This window comes from Crinia signifera, chromosome 11, assembly GCF_055691185.1.
Source record: "Crinia signifera chromosome 11, ASM5569118v1, whole genome shotgun sequence".
NCBI lineage: Eukaryota > Metazoa > Chordata > Amphibia > Anura > Myobatrachidae > Crinia > Crinia signifera.
In genome coordinates this window covers 71,780,940-71,794,091 of record NC_139227.1, presented here as the reverse complement: position 1 = coordinate 71,794,091, position 13,152 = coordinate 71,780,940, and the positions used below count along the sequence as shown (strand labels likewise).

General features: G+C 47.0%; 1 protein-coding gene across 5 annotated transcripts in view; it reads left to right on the top strand.

The window, feature by feature from the left end:
- Nucleotides 1–13,152, top strand: part of FLRT1 (fibronectin leucine rich transmembrane protein 1) — a 176,579-nt gene that overhangs the window by 88,187 nt on the left and 75,240 nt on the right. For 3 of the 5 annotated variants that reach the window (XM_083164539.1, XM_083164541.1, XM_083164542.1), the window contains exon 2: nucleotides 4,235–4,898. The exons of 1 other annotated variant lie outside the window; for it this stretch is intronic. The gene's annotated coding sequence lies outside the window, so the exon portion shown is untranslated. Of the gene's footprint in view, nucleotides 1–2,327; nucleotides 2,601–4,234; nucleotides 4,899–13,152 lie in introns of those variants that run through there. One more of the 5 variants, XM_083164540.1, reaches the window with a different exon arrangement.

Genomic DNA, 13,152 nt, shown 5'->3' with positions numbered 1-13,152 from the left:
ATGACTGTCGACCATCATGCTGTAGACCAAATGACTGCATCCCTTCATACATTTCCCCCTCTGTATGATCAGATACGCATATAGCAGTAATGGTGATTTTTCTATTGGATGTTAATGTAGGAAAGAGGCCTGGCAGTGCAAAGTGTCACAGTGGAGATACTGGTCTCTCTTGATGAATACTGTTGATTTACAGTATAACACAGTTGTTGTGACTAGAAATTTAGGGCACCAGGCCTTAAACTGCAGTCACAGTGCAAAAATGCAACTGCAGATGATGGGGAGCAGTGACCAAGCATTGTGGGAGCGGTGTCAGGGGCACAGTCAGACAATACAGTGATGATCGGCCCATTTTGGGGTCCCACAGCGGCTGCATGATGTCACACACATGCAATGATAGCCGTCCCTACTTCACATTATGCCACACAGTCGTGTAACTTTTGATAATAAAAAAACTAGTCTTGCTGCCAAAAAATAGAACTTGATGGCAGATAAGAACTACTTCTAGCCTTGCCTAGACAACATGTGCATGCATAACATATGCATGCACATATTTACACACTAGGGTTATTATTTGGGGGGGGGGGGGATTAACTGACCAGTCTATTTTTGGATTGAGGGATGAAACCAGAGTACCTGGAGATAACTCACACAAGCACAGGGAGAATATACAAACTCCACCCATTAGGGCCGTGGTGGGTATCAAACCCGTGATCTAGCTGAGCTGTCAATAATCAATTTTATGTGCCCTATAGATTGTAAGCTTGCAGCAGGGCCCTCCTACCTCCAAGTCTGTCTGTTGTTACCCAGTTTGTTTTATCTCTGTCTCCTATTGTAAAGCCCAACGGAATCTGCTGCGCTATATAAGAAACTAAATAAATAAGTAAATAATATGCAGCTTTTTTTATACCTGTGTGCGTTTGATTTAGAATCTGTATAAAACTGGGTACAAATTAGTCAAAATTACAAACAATGCAATGTTGTCAATGATTTCCCTTGAAATTCTGGACAAAATTGAATGATTTTACAAACGATATCGTTAGTGGCCACATTTCAGTATTATACATTCATTGCCGATATCCTCAGATTGAGCGGCATGTACAGATGACATCGCTAACGACCCTCATGAGCATGCATCAATATGCACGCAAATGCCATTATGACTTGTCATTATCGTACATATCGTTCAAAATATTGCTCAGTGTGTACGCTCCTTTAGTGCGACGATGCAGCGTCCACAGCTATTTCTCACTCCAAGATCTGTTGTGCTTCATCTACAACTTTGTACGTGTATAAAACTAATTATTGTTGCAGCCCAGGATCTGTAGTGCAGGGTTTAGTTACTAAGATAGGAGTTCCCTTAAAGATGGGATATTTCTATAATCAACCAATCAGATTATATCTAGTATCTTCTAGAAGATAATATCTAGGGATTCGGGATTGGAAAATGCTCAATCCCGGGATTCCCGGGATCCCGGGATTGGCCTCCCTAATAAAAAAAAAACGACCCCTCCCCCAGATGTCACTATAAATTACTTCTAAAGCTGCACCCCCACACATCCTTCCCGTGCCCATCCTCTCTGCCCTGTCACTTACGGCGGCGGCGGTGGTGACAGGGCACAGGCAGCAGCAGGATGTCTATCTCCTGTGGGTGGGCGGGAGGCTGGTGGCGTAACAGCGGGCATCTGTCCAGGTTTGTGACAGTGTGCTGTGCTGACAGGCAGAGCAGCGGCCGGCCTGCGCAGCGTGACGTGATGTCAGGGGTCATGCTGCGTAGCCTGGGCGCCGCCATGCTTGTCAGCACAGCACACTGTCCCTCCCGACTCCCGAACAGCAGCATCGGGGGTAAGGAGCAGTCAGCCGGGCAGCGTCTGAGCCATATTCTAAGGTGCTCAGTGCTGCCCGGCTTTAAATAAAAACTAAATCTTTGCATGGGGTTACTAATCCCGGAATTCCGGGATTGGAAGCTTCAATCCCAGGATTCAAATCCCAACAAGTTTAGGCCAAAATCCCGGGATCCCGCCAATCCCGATCCCTGGATTGGCCTCTCTAGACACATCTGTAGCACTGCTATTGCAGTATTAGGGCTCCGACAAAACTAGAAGAAAGGTCCAATCAATTCAATGCAATAACAATGCTACAATTATTATATACAATATCCAGTCACTGGGACATCAATTATTTCAACGAAGCTTTTGTGAGGAGATCACATTTTATTTTCTATCTCTGACCATTTTCAGGTTGCGATAGCTCGCTCTCTCTCTCTTTCTCTATTCCTCCTGCTCCTTGCTTCTCCCTCCCTCTCTTTCCCCTCCTCCTGTTCTGTCTCTCTCTCTCCTCCTCCCTCTCTCTGTGCTTTTGCTGTAATGCATTTCACGCGGGTGCCCTGATATTCAATACAGTCTGTATTCACTCCCCTGAGAGGTAGCCCTGAGGGGGTCAGGCAACCAAGTCACAGTCACTATTTCCGGTGGGGTGTATAAATGGAGGGGGGCTGATTCAGAGAGGCCACTGGACCAAGGAAGAAACCTCTATTTATCTACCACATATGAATGTCTTCTATCTACACGGGCTCCTGCACTGCGATGTACTGTGTAACAGCGGTGAGACAGACCCATTTCTGTATTTCTCTCCATCTATGCATTTTTTCCATTTCACAGCTTTTTACAGGAAATATTCTATTGTGATGGTAGAGTTTAACATTTCTCATATACTTGTTCTCTGATAACTCCTTCTACTGCTCTATTTACCTGGTTCGCACAACTATTTGTATTGTCCCTGTTGTATAAATCATTGCATTGCCACACATAAACATTAAGATTTGCAGATAAATTATCTACAGTATATGCCATGTAGAAGGCCACTATTATTTTTTCAAATATACTTGTGTATGTGTATTTTCACAATTATTTCCATAACTTCTCAGACCACTCTCTATAATTGTTCCAACATTTCCATCACAAATTGGACCAACATTTCCATCACATATTACTCATACTGTAATTGTTGTTGTATCCCTTCTGGTTGCTGCATCACCCTGTAAATAAATCTACCAGTTCCTTCCCAATATGTACACTGAGCGTCTGACTCTATTGCTCCATACAACCAATCAGAAGAACTTTCCTGCTGCACCTTATTTCTCCCTAGAGCCTTACCTGCCAGTCTAATCTACTATCCATGCTTCCTTTTCCTGGATACACTATGCTTCCGAAACCAACCCCATACTGACCCTTAAACAAGTGGTCTAATATTCATTTAAAGGGGCTCACTCCACACTCTTGCCTTGCCATGTCTCCTCACGTCTACTTTCCCCGCCTCGCACCTCATTAAGAAACCTGCAAAGCTTGACAAGTACCAAAATGAGCCTCTCTTGTTACCCTTCCTTTTCCCCACCTTCTTATAACACATTAGGAGCCCATACACTTATATTCCGGTTCATCTGACAACTGTACTTATTATTACAAAGACGTTTAATTAGCCTGAGACGTTACTTGGGTTCACAGCGCACAGACAGCACTGTCTGTTCTCACTTCGCTCTCTCTCCCTCCTTCTCCACGGCCTGCTTTTAGATTGTGTGTACGCCCCCAGGCTCCGTTATATCTGCCACATTTCTCGATTCATGACTGGTGTGTGTGTGTGTGATGTCTATTGTGAGGCAGAAAACGAAAGGGGCCAGCTCACTAAAAATAACTAAACTCTATACACAACCCTCCAACGCAAAGTGCTTAAACATCTGGGTGCCTGTGTAGTTGGATGAATGTGTAGCATACACTAATCCTACATCTTTGTGTGCAGTTGCTGTAGATGTACCCTGCTGCTTATATAACATTCCAGTAACTTGTGGGAAAATCTTTGATAAAAAAGTCCCCCATATAATATCTATCTATCTAGATCACACACACACACTCTGACGGCAAGGTGTACTACTGACCATGGAGGTGGAAGGTGTAGTAGTACCAGGGCACTAACACTAAGGATTATTAGCAGAAGCTACTACCCCAATGTCTGCATCAAGTTGTCACTGATTACCGAGAGGTTTATGTAGTGTTAGACACAACACAATAGGATTTAGAGCACTGAATCCTTGATGAGGAGAGTAATTAGCAGATTTAACAATACTGCAGCAAACTATCTCTTCCAATGTAAACATCTTATTATCACTTATGCAAAAGGTTACGTTACAACAGATTGTTTCTGATTTATTGTAAGACATCTCTCTCCTTTTGCTCCCCCACAGGTATTACAACATTTCACAAACCCACCAAGCAATCTGGCGACCAGGAAACAGCAACATCACCATATGGTTATGTATGGGATTATAAAATGACAGTGTAAGCTGATGTGCAGTCTTCCCTACTTGTTCTTCCAGAAATCACTTGTCATCAGTGTTCCCAGCTCTAGAAAAAGTCAAATAGGTACTTAATGTTCTCAAGTGGAACAGCCAGTGGTTATATATTGGGTAGGGAGGTTCCTCCTATCCCCGGCTCCAGCAAAAAGATCAAGCCACTGCTTGTCCGTGAATACATTGTGGTGAAAGGTCCCTAGGTTTTTGCTTGGTTCCGCAACATTGCACTTATTCTATACATAAAGCCCCCTTCCGTCTTTGTCTTGCCATGAAACAGGATCATTTGCTGCTATAAAGAGGAGGAATAGGAGGGACGGAAAGATTTTTTTACTAAGAAGGGGAAAGAAGAAATTGGAAGAAATGTGCTAATCCAATTTGCTGAGCCAGACAGTGGAATAAGCCCTGTCAGGTGCAGGAGGAGACCCTCGTGGCTTGTATGCGCCCTTACTGTTTCTATACTTTGTTGGATTTACAAATGCAAGGAAAGTGACATGGAAGAACTACCGTAAGAGACACCCGTGGAAATAAATCGATGCCGTCAGTTTGTCAATAAGAGGTATGTAAATGTTGCACCATGACGATAAATGACGCGTGTATGTTGTAATCTGTATTAAGTAATGATGCAGGAAGATATGAGCGATTCTCATACTAGTGCTGATTTTTATTTTTAATATTCGCAATAAAATCTTTGAGACAAAGAAACCTTTAGCATACAGCATTTACAAATTTTCGATCATGCTCAGTCAACCGGGACATAGTTTCTGCAACAGGTATAGAGTAACAGGTTGTTTGTTAAATGGCTAAACTGACGTCATACCAACACAATGCTAGCAGCTGGCAGACATGAAGATGAAGTCATTATTGATTGGGGAAAAAAACCAAGATAAAAAATGGACAAATAATTTAAAAGGATAAGTAATTGTGCATAAGAAGCTCACAGGCAGATAAAGACCAGGCTGTAAAAGTAAAACACATAGTAAGTGACCATATAAAGTTTAAAAACATGTATGCACGCTAAACGTTGAATAATACAGTATAAGAGAATACAGGACATTGATACAGCATGAATATGGCGTCTATGTGTCATAGGGTGATATGTTCTAAAGGGAAATTGCGGCCAGCCTTTTTCAGACTTTGGTCACATATCCCATATGTACCAAGGGGATACAGTCAGCATCGCGACATTCACTACGCCGCTGCCAGCATCCCAACTGCCTTCTAAACACCAGCGCTGGATCTTCAAACCAGACAGGATGCCGATGCTGGAATACTGACAGCCAGCATCCTGATCAGTAAGTAACTGGGGCTTGTAGCATGTGGCTGGGGAAGGGGGGTCAAGTTTAGGCAGTACTGGGGGATTTAAAGTTAGGCTGCAGTTGGAGGGGTGGGGGGGGGGTGAGAAGTTTGGGTTAGGCAGCAGGGAGGGTGGTAGATTTAGGCACTTAGGTGGGGGGTTCAGGAAGTGGGGTGGTTAGGTTTAGGCAGATGCATAGGGAGTTTAGGTATAGGCACTAGCAAAGAGGGTTAGAGTCAGGCTGCAGGGGGAGGAGGGCTAGGGTTAGGCTGTAGTTGGGGGGGGTGAGAAGTTTGGGTTAAGCTGCAGGGAGGGGGTAGATTTAGGCACTTAGATGGGGGGTTAGGAAGTGGGGCAGGAGCCGGTTAGGTTTAGGAGGTTGGGCCTGGAGGTTAGGTATAGGCACTGGCAAAGAGGGTTAGAGTCGGGCTGCAGGGGGAGGGCTAGGGTTAGCTGTTAGCAGGGAGGGTTAGGGCACCAGGGGGCAGTAACTATACTTACCTGACACCTGTTGGGATTCTCACCATCGGGATGCTAGCATTGGTATTCTGACCACCGGCATCATGACTGCAGGTCCCCCATATGTATTCCATACCGATTTATGGAAAATGCATTCCGGGGGGGTGGGTAACACCACAGACCCTTCGGAAATCGACTCCCTGAATAACCCTGTGGTCATACAAAATGGCCTTGGTAATTGAAATGCCGCCATCTTGTGTTCTGCCTATGGGATCACAATTATAGGCTGAAAAACGCCCCACAAATGGTTGCAACATGTCTACGTGTTCTCTACTACTCCCTGTTACCTCCCTTATACAGTCCTCGTTAGTCACTTTGCGCCAATAAACCTCACTGCGAGCCACATTGCTAAGGTACATAGGAACGCGCGCTGTGTGACCGTGGCACAGGAGCAGTTGGACAATAATTGCGTATTGACACTGCATACATCTATGAATCAGGCCCACTGTTTTGGTGAAGAGCAAACAGCCAAATAACTGGCATTTGCTATTCTCCATTTATTTCCTTAGAAGATACACTGGCTACAGCTAGAACACATAACATACTGCAGTGCCCAAGCATTTTACTGGATTCGACGTTACTGAGCAAGCAATAACCAGAATTGACAAATAACACACTTGTTTGTTCCTGTCTGACAATGGTATATCATCACTGCACAGAAACATTTTGCTGGTACTGTCATCTTGTGTGACAGTTCATGAAGCATCACATCTGCACAGAGAATAGCAGTACATTAACACAGCATTTATGGCTGATGCCATTTCCTTGACATTTGAGTATTAACCATAAGTGACATCACTGATAGGTGGTATAACGGTAGCAGAGAAGTTCTAGTGAATAGGGTTAAAAATAAATGCGACACACCAGCAGGGTCTCATGTCAGGTGGTGATCAGAACACAACTCTTGAGGATTACATCAAACATGGTTCATTAATTCTTGGTAATTTAGCCCACAGACATCTGCCAGGTGTACAAAGTTGTATGGGAGGGTCTGCCTTGGGGAAAGGCTACATAGATAACTGTGAAGGGACAGGACAGTTCTCTGTGGGCCTTAGGACCCTCTGACCTACTGGAGAGATCATGATACTGTACATTATTCTCCAAGGATCCTGCATGCTAATAGATAGGCATTTCTGTACAAATGTAATGCAGCCCTCATAATGTAGCAATACTATTTTTAGAATAGCATAGGCATATAAGATTTCTATACACTAGAATTAATTGTGTACACTATAGGGAAATAAGAACAGTACCTCAGGGTTGCATACCTCCCAACTGTCTTGCATACCGCGGGAACGTCCCGGTTTTTGGGGATGTTCCTGCGTCCCTTCCGCGGCCAGCAGCATCTCGCGGCGGGGGCACATCGTCTATTCCTGCATGCAGAGGGGCAGGGCGCTGGCCAGCAGCTCACAAAGCTGCTAGCCATGCCCCACAGCAGCAGAAACGGGGCATGGCCTCACTAAACGCCCCTTGCCATGAGGCCACGCCCCTAATACCGGAATTGGGTCCCCCGCGGCAGTGTTAATTTTCTGAGGGGGAGGGGGGCAGGGCTAAATATGCAAATAGTGTCATTTGACCCCACCTCCTTCTTGAAAACCCGCAAATTGCGAGATTTGCCTACTGGGGACAGGGCTTGATTATGTCTACATCAGGCCCCGCCCCCCAAAGTGCTGTTGACAGTCTACTCTCTTGGCTTCTCCTAGAGAGGAGACTTTAAAAGTAGACAATCCTGCAGTACCTACATGCCCTGCCAGCACTCGCTTGTAACAAGGTGGCCCATTGAGGCCTGCATGCACAGGTTCGAATTATGCGCCTCTTCGCTACTGCACATGCGCATTTTTGGTATTGGACATGTGCAGGTCCGGCTGTGAGCGGCAATTTCTTCCTTGGCAAGGCGCTCATAGCCTGATTGACAGGCAGTGGCCGTGGCGGGTGGTCCCCCGGTGTTTCATGGGCATGCACACAAAAATGGTGGGCACGCCAATAGAAACACTGAATGGGCTCGAGCGTACGGAGGCGTTCCTTTGCCTACTCGGGGCAGGCGCATGATGTCGGTGCCTGGCTCAATTTTGCTTCTAACCCAGCAGCCGCCGAATTACTTCTAGGTCACGCAGTGGCTGCGAGCGCCGGATAGAGGAGGAGAAACCCTTTGATGGTAAGTAACCATTGAAGGATTTCTCCTGTGTATGGGCGCTAGAGAACGGATGTGTACCCGTACACATCCATTTGCAGCCCTGCACAGGGCTTGGATGGCAGGGGGCGTGAGTTTGGCGGGGAGGCGTTAACCAAACACATGCAACCCAGCAGGCGGGTCTGAATCAGGCCAAAGACCACAGTTTACGGAGCTCTTCTAAATTGTATAGTGATACCAGGATGAAAAGGAGCATGCTATACTTCCCCGATAGTGGTGGTTCTGATCTGCAGTTGTATACAATATACCGACGTTTGGTACCTGCGGTGGCTGGTCAGTGTGACCTCATTGGTCACTGAGCCGGCCGATGGTATGTCAGGTGATCCGATGCTGTGTGCTCGGAAATAGTAGAGTATCACACATGCATATAGAAGGCATCTACTTATACAAGGTGCCACTTGTGGCATCACCATATCTGTGCATCGCATTCCTCCCAAGTAAACAGCAGTGATCTCTTTCCAACCAAAGTATGTATAATAGTACAAGCTTCTTATATACCATGGAAATCACTGTAATCTCCAACATGTACTATAGTACCAAAAGAACGGGCCTCCAATAGAAAACATTACATGGTAATTGAACACATTAATTGTGACATCAATGCTGAGGTAAATAATATTCTTAATACTGATTGTTTACTCATTTCTGTATGCCCAGGATGCTGTGTTCCCTGCTGCTATAATAAACAACATTATTAGTAAAACATGACAAGAGAATAGGTACAATACATCCTGTGCACCAGACAGTCGTATTATACGTTACTCAGGAAGCCATGGGTCTCAATGAGCACAATTTCTACAGATATGTAGTATATAATAACAACTTGTAAATTGTTAACTATACACAATGAATGAAAAAAGGTCAGGTGTATGATGAAAAAGGATTATACAATTTATTAAAATTTATCACATGTAGTAAGACAATAAATAAAATAAAGGTAAAAAGTGACACTGATAGTTATATTCACCCTTTGGTCGGTCATAAGAGTCCAATCCAGTTGGTAGATTTGGTGATTTGTAATCCGTTTGGAAAATTGGATGGGTGGATCCACACCTGGCAATTTCTTATGGTGATGTAGCAAAGTGAGGGGCCAGTTCACTTTGTTTGTAGACCGCAGAATAGATAATTTTACCAGATGGATAGGGAGACACCGGTATTTGTGGGAAATGGTGGAACCTCTGCATTCAGACCGGGCTTTATTAAGGGGGTGGCGTACCTCCAGATGGTGTAGAGCCGCGGATAGAAGTCCAGGGAACCAAGATGTTGCATCCACTGTTGGTGCAATGCGGTGGTATTAAGATGAACAATTCTGCTGGGAGTAGAATTCTCCTAATGCAGGTGCTGGATCCAGAAAAGGTTGACACAGACCGTGGGTGTCGATTGCTGAAGTGGTATCAGGTCACTGATGCTGCACCTACGCGTTTCGCTGCTCTTGGCAGCTTTTTCAAGGTCCTTGAAAAAGGTCTGTGTCAACCTTTTCTGGATCCAGCACCTGCATTAGGAGAATTCTACTCCCAGCAGAATTGTTCATCTTAATACCACCGCATTGCACCAACAGTGGATGCAACATCTTGGTTCCCTGGCTCTACACCATCTGGAGGTACGCCACCCTCTTAATAAAGCCCGGTCTGAATGCAGAGGTTCCACCATTTCCCACAAATACCGGTGTCTCCCTATCCACCTGGTAAAATTATCTATTCTGCGGTCTACAAACAAAGTGAACTGGCCCCTCACTTTGCTACATCACCATAAGAAATTGCCAGGTGTGGATCCACCCATCCAATCCGATCGTGGCCTACAAATCACTTCATTCCTGTGAGGCCACGCCCCGTTTTTGTCGGTGTGGGGGCCTGACCAGCGGCTCTGTAAGCTGCTGGCCAGCCTCCAGCCACTCTGCTGCGTGAATAGTTGCTATGTGCACAGCGTCTAAACACTCGATGACAGGAGGGACTCCCAACTGCCCCCCTCCGCGGGACATCCCCAAAAAACCAGGACGTTCCAGCGGAAAGCGGGACAGTTGGGAGTTATGCATTGCCTGTTGTAAAACAGAGGCGGTCCAGCTGTGGCTGCATAGTAGTTGTGGAACTACTAGTGCCAGCAGGATAGCCCTTTTTTTAGGCTGATTTTATCATAGCTATAACGAAAACCTACGGTATACAGTGGCTCACACAGGTGTCATGTCATGTGTGGCCTCCATGTGATTATGGTCTATGGGCCTGATTTGATCGCCAATGAGTATATCTCTAATAGGCAAAACCATGTGCACAGCAGGTGGGGCAAATGTAACATGTGCAGAGAGAATGAAGATGGGTAAATTTACTAAGATGGGAGTTCTATTGAAGATGGGGTGTTGCTCATAGCAACCAATCAGATTCTATCTGTTATCTTCTATCTAGAAGGTGCTAAATAAATAAGAAGTAGAATCTGAAGTTCTGTAATGGACAACATCGCATCTTCAATAGAACGCTAACACTTATTTTTGTAAATGTATCCCTTAGATTTGTGTTTTGTTTCTGTGCAGAGTAAATACTGACTGCTTTATTTGGTACATGTGCAGTTTCACGGCGGCATGCTACGCTAGGTTGTCAGCGTAGTCAGTGTAGGTAGCCCTGCGTAGTCAGCGTATTGTCCCAGTCAGGCAGCGTAGTCACCGTACTGTCTCCGTGAGCTGCAGCTCTGTCCCCGGCAATCCTGGTGAGCGCCTCTCACACAGCGCTGGTAACCGCCAGATCCCCTGCGTGGGCAGACCATTATCCACGTCAGCCCAAAGCATGGCGAGCGGGCAGGGTGCGTGTCCTCCCGACCTGTTCATACCCCCACTATCCACGTTGGCATGGAGTTGATTTTATAAAGTGTGGCGAGCGCAGCGAGCCACTGAGCCTGATGCGTGGAGAGCGCAGTGCGCCCCGTGAGAGGATGCGAAAAACAAGCTTGAAGCATGGCGTCAAGTAATCCGCGTCCCCTTGCGGGGCTCGCTGCGTTTGCCACGCTTCCGGCTCGTTTTCCGCTGCTCTCACCATGCTTCGGGCTATATTGTATATTTCTGAGCTTCCAAATCGCACCCCATTTGGGTTCAGTGTTCCATCACTATGATGCAAAGGTAATATTAAAGGAGTCGTACAATTGGCAGATGCAGAATGTATAATACACAATAAGTGCACACTAATTACTACTGTTTACAGGTACATAACCAAATAAAAAGCCAAAATATATGTTGTTTCTCATTAGGGAAGAGGTACAGGTAAGTGTACATTCACAATCCCCAAACTTTATGGTGTTGAGCAGTAGTTTTGTTGGCAGGATGTATTATGTGCATACTAAAAAAGGACCTTGGGGTATACCCATAGTTGCCTTCCCTCCTGCGCAGCACCTCCAGAGCCCCCCTACATCGCATTCCCCCCCTCCGGTCTCCCCCCCCCCCCATCACCTGACCCGGCCGCCATGCCGCCAGCTGCCACTCATTTTACAGCAGCAGTAATGTCGGCGGCAGGCTCGGGTATGTTCGGCACGGCTTGGGGGGACTCGGGAGCGCTCAGACACCCGAGTCCTCCCGAGCCGCCGCGAACATCCCCCAGCCTGCCGCCGATGTCACTGCTGAATGTGACAGGCAGATAAGGCAGAGGGGGCAAACGCCGGAGCGGAGATGAGTAGGGGGGGGGGCTTCCAGAAGCCGCACTTTAACAGGGGGAGAGCTGCATGCGGATCGAGAGCCGCAGGTTGGCTTCTCTCTCATCCTTGATTTTTTTGTCACTCTTAAAAATCGCACCAAATTGCACCTTTGAAAAGCGCATTTTTTCCTGCGAATTCGCATATGTAATGAGTGCGATATGGTGCGCTTTAGTGCGCTTTTTAGACTTGAAAATGTGCGCATTTTCAGTCATGAAAATGTGCGCATTTTCCAACATATGATATTGTGTAAAAAAACAAACCGCGTAAGGTCCCCGCCCCTGAGCATAACCAGCCCCGGGCTCAAAGAGCCGATCCTGGTTTCATAAAATCACAGGGACAGTTGGGGTTCCCTATATACACAATAACAATACTACCTTCTACTGTATGATTATAGCTGAATGTGATGTCTGGATTCCGGTCTCTCCCCCAGGGCCGGTGCAAGTCCTCCGCCCACCCCAGGCAAATCCCCCCACGCTGCCCGCTCCCCTCTGCGGGGGATTTCAGCGTGGCACTACCCACGCTCTGGGGAGTGGAAGGGTGCGGACGATACTGCGGCATGGGGGGGGTGCGGACGATACTGCGGCACAGGGGGGGGGGGCTGGGCGATACTACCGTGTCCAGGGGGGGCAGCATTGATTCATGGGCGGGATGGGGGGGAGAGGGAAGCTCACAGACTCACCTGCTCCCTGCTTTCTGGTACCTCTCTATGCTACCTCTCCTCGGCGGCTCAGTACCGCCCTCCAGTGGCCTAGTCCTGTCTAGTGGTGGCGCCGGCCCTGCTCTCCCCCACGCTGCTGCCTGCTCCTGCCTCCGAGCTGCTGCGTGCACACCATCTTCCTCTGGGCGGGATGTTGTAACATCCGCGGCCCCCTTCGCCGGCTACCGCATTATTAATAACGGCATATGCTATAACATATGCCGTTATTCATGCAAGGGACAGCTCTTGCGGTAAGCGCTGTCCCTTGCGATGCGGTGCCGGCGCTGGACTTCCGGGTCTGTGACCCGGGAGTCCATCTGCGCATGCGCAGACCCCGGCGCCGGCCGCAGGGCACGCTGGGAGGGATCCGTGACGGATCCCTCAAACAGCGCTGCGGTAAGAAGCCCATAGGCTTCTGCAGGGATTCGCCAGCTTTAGCT